Source organism: Dendrobates tinctorius, unplaced genomic scaffold (genome assembly GCF_039654945.1).
Source record: "Dendrobates tinctorius isolate UK_male_01 unplaced genomic scaffold, ASM3965494v1 ptg000028l, whole genome shotgun sequence".
NCBI lineage: Eukaryota > Metazoa > Chordata > Amphibia > Anura > Dendrobatidae > Dendrobates > Dendrobates tinctorius.
Genome location: NW_027361696.1, coordinates 73,068,277 through 73,075,991, shown reverse-complemented (window position 1 = coordinate 73,075,991; position 7,715 = coordinate 73,068,277). Strand labels below are relative to the sequence as shown.

General features: G+C 45.1%; 1 pseudogene; it reads right to left on the bottom strand.

Annotated features, from left to right (window-relative positions):
* Positions 1 to 6,434: 6,434 nt before the first annotated feature.
* On the bottom strand, positions 6,435 to 7,269 carry LOC141085673 (KAT8 regulatory NSL complex subunit 2 pseudogene; annotated as a pseudogene).
* Positions 7,270 to 7,715: the final 446 nt, after the last annotated feature.

The following is a 7,715-nucleotide window of genomic DNA, read 5'->3' as shown; positions in this document are numbered from 1 at the left end:
CGGCAGAGACCCCCGGAAGGCCCGAAATGACGGCGCATCATGATGCGCACACACCGCGCATCATGATGACGTCAGGCTGTCAATCAACTTTGAACTTCCGATTCCGATGCCGACTTCCGATATTGAAAAAATATCGAAAGTCGGTATCGGAATTCCGATACAGCAAGTATCGGCCGATACCCGATACTTGCGGTATCGGAATGCTCAACACTACTGATCAGTAATAAAAAAAACACAATACTATCACCATAAGTGCCATTATACACAGGAGATCTGTACTTAGTATGCAGTGTCTGTGTACAGGTAATACAGTCATCAATGACATTATACACAGGACCTCTATACAGTATATAGTGTCAGTGTATAGGTAACACACTAACTCACCAGTGACGTCTCTAGGTGAAGTCCTTTATCTTTGTTTTTCATCTTTCATCCAGCACAAACCGCCATCACTTCTTCCAGTCAGGGCTCGTCTCTGCAGGAAATAACACAGTTATCTAGAGCTCTGCTTGCAGAACACATTGCTTATTTTTCCCAACTTCTACATTACATCACATGAAGAAAAATAGGTGACATAGTGTCACTCTGCACAGTAACAGGACCGCCCCCCATTTAAAACAGTATACTCATAAAATAAAATAAATACATCACTTCAGTAATAATATCCCTTAAGTAGACCCTGTGGTAATAATATCCCCCATCCTAGCCCCCGTGTGTTTCATTCCTGGCTTCTTCCATACATTCTCCCATCCCACCCTCATGAGTATCCATTCTGCCCCTTATGATCTCCCCATCCTGCCCCATCTGTCTACATCGTAACCATCCTGCCCCATGATCCTGCACGATCTGTCTCCAACTCTGCCCCATCTGTCTCCAATCCTGCCCCCAGTGTCTCCAATCATGCCCCCATGTCTTTCATCCTGCCCTGTGTCTCCAATCATGCCCCCTGTGTCTCCATTCTGCCTCCAGTGTCTCCAATCCTGCCCCCAGTGTCTCCAATCCTGCCCCCAGTGTCTCCAATCCTGCCCTGTATCTCCATTCTGCCCCATGTCTCCAATCATGCCCCCATGTCTGCAATCCTTCCCTGTGTCTCCAGTCCTGACCCCAGTGTCTCCAGTCCTGCCCCCAGTGTCTCCAGTTCCACCCCCAGTGTCTTCAGTCCTGCCCTCAGTGTCTCCAGTCATGCCCCCAGTGTCTCCAGTCATGCCCCATGTCTCCAATCATGCCCCGTGTCTCGCATTCTGCCCCATGTCTCATTCTGCCCCTTCCTGTGTCTCACTGTCACATTCTGCCCCGTGTCCATTGTGCCCCCTCTGTGTCTCACTGTCACATTCTGCCCCCATTGTGTCCAGCATTCTGCCCCCATGTCCAGCATTCTGCCCCATGTCCAGCATTCTGCCCCCATCGTGTCCAGCATTCTGCCCCATGTCCAGCATTCTGCCCCCATCGTGTCCAGCATTCTGCCCCATCATGTCCAGCAATCTGTCCCCATCGTGTCAGCATTCTGCCCCATCGTGTCCAGTAATCTGCCCCCATCGTGTCCAGCATTCTGCCCCATCGTGTCCAGCATTCTTCCCCCATCGTGTCCAGCATTCTGCCCCAATCGTGCCCAGAATTCTGCCACATCGTGTCCAGCATTCTGCCCCCATCGTGTCCAGCATTCTGCCCCCATCATGTCCAGCATTCTGCCCCCATCGTGTCCAGCATTCTGCCCCATCGTGTCCAGCAATCTGCCCCCATCGTGTCCACAAATTAAAATATAATCAAGGGACAGGTGCAGTACTGAGATGTTAAATTAGTACAAATAGGCACACATGGAAAGAAGACACTTGGTAAAATATAAAACACAACGAAAAACACCAAGAAAAAACATCCAAATATAATTTATTGATAATTATCATGTACAAAAAATATATATATAAAAATATGAATAAAATATGGGGGTCAATACCATGAGGCACCACCGAGGACCAGAAGAATCGAAATATACATACATGCACATACACTAATACAGTATAAAATAAATATATAAGGTGACAATATAATAGTATATTCACAAATAAATATGCAGTGCGTAAAAGTGAGATAATTTTTTAAAAAGGTGTATTAACCTAAAATAACGGATAAAGGAGCAATCTAAGCTCAAATATAATAAATAATGACGTGGTAATCATAAAAAAGTGATCAAGTGAACTAACACACTAAATACTGCATGCAGTACCTGGATATAACAAAGGTCCTCGGTATGTGCCAGCCCCGATGCGCGTTTCGGCATACCTGATGAAGGTACCTGGCCGCACTCCTGCGGCGAGGCTCCATCCCTCCATGCAGAAGCGCCAACTCGCTGGCGACTGACAATGATGTCAGATGCCAGTGAGGTGCGCGCTGCGGCTGACATCAGCTGCCAGCCTTCGAGTGGCTGGCGGCTGTTAACTATTGACGTGCGGGAGTGGGCCCGCATGTCAATAGTGATCAACTCCCGCAGCGCCGAGGGCCCAGTTTAGCGTGCCGGTAGGGTCCGGTGAGCAGATGAGACGGGGCCCGATGCGTGCCCCCTCTGCCCACCGGGCCCCATACGCCAGTCAGGGAAATAATGCCCTGATGGCAGCCCTGATTCAAAGTCTCTTTCAGGAGCGATATTTTGAAGTCCCTCAAAGAGTCTGATTCAGATGTTTTCCAAGCCATATATCAAACTAAGAGCCAGCTCAGAGAACATTTAAATGCCAACTCCCTACACTCAATTACACTCATGCCTTTTAGTGATGAGTAAAATTGAAGCTCTACCTGCCGGAACTTCTGCAACAAGGCGTCTTTATTAACATCATCAGATCAGCTGATCACACTGTTGACATCACTCCTGCGCCGCCGAGGAGGTGTTGCTGTAGTATTGGTGGTTTGGGTGATGTATTCATGTACTGAAGGTCATTCTGGTGATGTATTAATGTACTGATTATGGTCCTGGTGATGTATTCATGTGGTGATGGTGGTTCTAGTTATGTATTAATGTGCTGATAATGGTTTTGATGATGGATTCCTGTACTGAAGTTGGTTTCGATGCTGTGTTTTTGTAATGTTAATGATTTTGGTGCTATATTCCTGTACTAATATGTGTTCTGGTGATGTATTCCTGTACTGATGCTGGTTTTTATATTGTATTTCTTTTCCATTGGTAATTCTGGTGTATTTCTGTACTGTTAGTGGTTCTGTTGATGTATTTATGTACTGCTGGTGGTTTTGGTGCTGTATTCCTACACGGCTCTTGGTTCTGATCCTATACACATGTAGCAAGCTAAACCTTGTCAGATTCCTTGATATGTGGCTATGTCAGTAAAGTATTGTGACTACTGTCAAGTTAAGGATTATTAAATCTGAATTTATGTTCGTAGCAGTCATGTTAAAATTAAGCATTAAGCACTGTAGCATGCCAAATCCAAACAGAGTGTAATATACAGGGTGGGCCATTTATATGGATACACCTAAAAAAATGGGAATGGTTGGTGATATCAACTTCCTGTTTGTGGCACATTAGTATTTGGGAGGGGGGAACTTTTCAAGATGGGTGGTGACCATGGTGGCCATTTTGAAGTTGGCCATTTTGGATCCGACTTTATTTTTTTCAATGGTAAGAGGGTCATGTGACACATCAAACGTATTGAGAATTTCACAAGAAAAACAATGGTGCGCTTGGTTTTAACATAACTTTATTCTTTCATGAGTTATTTACAAGTTTATGACTGCTTATAAAATGTGTTCAAAGTGCTGCCTATTGTGTTGGATTGTCAATGCAACCCTCTTCTCCCACTCTTGACACACTGATAGCAACACCGCAGAAGAAATGCTAGCACAGGCTTCCAGTATCCGTTGTTTCAAATGCTGCACATCTAGTATCTTCACAGCATAGACAATTACCTTCAGATGACTCCAAAGATAAAAGTCCAAGGGGGTCAGAACGGGAGACCTTGGAGGCCATTCAACTGGCCCACGATGACCAATCCACTTTCGAGCAAACTGTTCATGTAGCAATGCTTGGACCTGACACCCATAATTGATGGTATTGTGTGGTATATGGGGGTATAAAGATAGTTGGGCCATTCTTCATAAGTGGAAACCTCAATGCCACTGGATATCTGAAATTGCTACATGATGATGTGTTTCCCTCTTTATGCACTGAAGATGGCACGTTCCCTGAGTTTTTCCAGCAAGATGGTGCACCACCACATTATGGTTTTGAGCATTCCTACAAGGAATCTGACCCCCTTAGACTAGCATTTAATCTGCAGTCTTGCTATCAGTGTGTCAAGAGTGGGAGAAGAGGATTGCATTGACAATCCAACACAATGGGCAGCACTTCGAACACATTTTATAAATGGTGATAAACTTGTTCCAATTCCAGCAGCTGATTTATGCTTGTAAGCAGCACATGGCAGTGACGTCATGGTCTGCTTACAGAAAGAGGACAGCTGCCAGAATACTCACTGCTCTCCACGTCTGGACAGTTATGATTATGACGATAGCCTTGAGTTTTTTAGTTCATTCCTTGAGTGAGTAGTGCAACATAAGACTGGCTGTTTCTCCGTTATAAATTAACCAGGACAAGCTTCTATTTGTTGCTCTTCTACGTTCTTTTTTGGTAAGCACATAGTGGACACTTACCATTTTTTTAATGCAGTTTTGGACATCAAATAGCTTAGGAAAAAAACTACGGGCTGGTTACAATACTATCATTCTGGGGGTTTTAAGTTGACACTAAGGCCATGTTTTTTTGGCTTCCCCGTGAAAAGTCAACAGCTGATTGAGGAGTTTTGTTTGATTCGTCTGGAGATCTAACATCACATCCAGTTTTTAAGCTGAAATCACACCACTTTAATTGACAGCTTGCTGTGCACAGGTGCACTGCAGAGCCAGCTGTCATTAAAGGAATCAGGGCATGCTTAGGCTATGTGCACACGTAGCGGAACTCTCGCGGAAGTTACCGTGAGAATTCCAGAATTCCATTTGGCGGGAAAATCGCATTTTAAATTCCCGTGATTTTCCCACGGAAAAACTAGCGATTTGCAAGCGTAATTAGCTTGCAGAATGCTAGCGTTTTCCAAGCGATCTGGAGCATCGCTTGGAGAACTGATTGACAGGTTGACCACACTCGTCAAACACAGTGTTTGACGAGTGTGACCAACTTTTTACTACTGAGGCTGCCTGTGCAGCATCAGTAGTAAAAGATAAAATGTAAAAAATAATACAAAAATAAAAAATATTGTTATTCTCACCTTCTGGCGTCCCGCGCAGCCTTCCCGCCTCTCTCCACGCTCCTGGTCCCAGTAATATTTTGCGCGAATGACCGCGAGACGTTGCGCTCCCGCGAGATCTCAACGTCATCGCGGTCATTCTCGCAAAGGATTACTGGGACCGGAAGATGCCGGGAGCGTGGAGAGAGGCAGGAAGGCTGCGCGGGACGCCGAGAGGTGAGAATAACAATATTTTTTATTACAGGGATATGGTACCCAGAGCCCGGAGGACAGTCTCCTCTCCTCCGGACCGTGGTACCATCCGCAAATATTCTGCTTACTTTTCGCATGGTGGGCACAGCCACATGCGGGAAGTAAGCGGAACAATGCAATCCTATGGGTGCGGGATCGCCGCGATTCCGCTAAATTAATGAGCATGCTGCATTTTTTACCGAGAAGCGATTCCGCCGTGGAAAAAAACACAGCATTGCTGAATCCCATAGGATGCTTATTTTTCGCATTTTCGCGGCAGAATCGCGCGTTTAAAACCGCCGCAAAAAAAACGCGACGTGTGAACTCAGCCTTACAGTGGCTGCTTGCAGTATAGTGAGCAGTACTGTGGGAGGTGACTCGAGTCTCTCTATGCATGCCACTATGACTGAAAGCTGGCAGCTCCCGGTAGAATATAAGTTAATTATCTTCTGGCAGCCATGCTTTCAATAAGGAGGCCCGTTAGCATTATAAAGTTAGTTAACTGCAAACTAATCCTAAACCAGCAGGTAAATAGCATTTTCTGAGATGACAGGTTCCCTTTACACAAATTTTAGTAATATCATATGGCGTGTCAAAGGGATCAAATTTAGTGAATGAAAGTGAGTGCAATATCATCAGTTAAATATAATACTAGAAGGGTTGGTCATCCTCTCCCAACAGCAAAGCCTCCTCTACCACAAACCAAACAGCAACCTGTCCCACAAAATCACTGCCAATGGAGAAGCTCGTGACCAGACAAGCTCACCAGCCACCTCTCCCCTGACGACAAAACACCTCACATAGGAAAGCTGCCTTCCCATTGAAAAGGACTGACAACAACCCCTACCATCAGCAGTCACACCAAGGACAAAAATGCCAGCCAGCCCAAAAGGAAAGCTGCATCAACAAGAGAAAGCGGCCAACCGCCCATGCTTCTCTGACAAAATTTAGCGGCTTGAGTCACCATCTGTTCCCATTGTCTGTTGATGGCACTAATGCCAAGACATCATCTTTAGCTTGTTCAAAACTTTGTAGAGAGGTTCCCTGAGACTGGATTTGAATATATCGAGTAGATACCTCCAGGGAGTCATCTCTCTGAAGTGTGCACTTGTAGTGGTCTGTTTAGTGTCATCTGCAAACATTTCAAACTGTGTTTTTGAAATATCGTTCAAAGCCATGAAAGACAAGGGATCAAAGAGGAGCGGAGATGGATGTCAGTGTATTCCATCACCTACAACATCAAGGTCATCACTGAATTTGAGAGGCAAGTGTGCTGTAACTCAACTATGTTTTAAGTATAGCACCACAGGAACCACATCCATTGGGTCTGGAACAAGGAAGCACTAATTCAGACTTGTACATTGGTCATGGTAAATTTTAGTGAAGCGGGCAGCAGGTCTATTCAGATACTTGCATTGGGAGAAGTTTATGGAAAGGAACTTCTTCAGCATCTTGAAAATAACTTGGTTACCGTCTAGATAAATATGTTATTGGCAGTATCTCCTCAAATAAAGACTTGGAATAGAATCACATACATCTTAAACAAAGGCAAGGCATCTGTGACTTGTTCTTTCACTTAGCATAGTAAAAGAGCCTCTATATATAATTTTCTCAGGTTGCCACACTCTAGAGAAGAATCCCTCTCATCCATTGAGAAGATACAGTATGTCCTAATGGTTTTATGCTCCCTCTTTACATTGTGCAAATGGTTTCTTTCCTTCTCAATTAGCAAATGGATCAGTCTCTTGAACTGATCAATGTATAGATTTTGGAGTCTAATGAGTTTCTCACTCATGATAAAGTCCCCCATACACATTAGACTAAAGGCCCCGTCACACACAGCGAGATCGCTGATTTTGTGACACCACAGCCATCTCGCCAGCGATATCGCTGTGTGTGACATGTAACAGCGACCGGCCCCACTGCGAGGTATCGCTGATCGTGCTCGAATGTCCTGGGCCATTTTTTGATCATTGGTCTCCCGCTGGCCGGCGCGCATCACTGGGAGCTGGTTTCCAATGTAAACAGCGGGTACCCTAATCTTCTTCTGCTCTCTGTGCAGTCTAAGCTCCACCTGCTTCTCTCCTTCTGCTTCTCTTTCTTTCCTTTCTGATTCTGATCCTACTTCCTGTCAGCTTTCCCCTCTTAATGTCTCTAAACTCCACCCACCACCCAGCACTCTTCGTGTTCCAAGCAGGGAGCCACAAAAGTTGCTCTGCTATTCTAAAGTGTCTGTGCTGG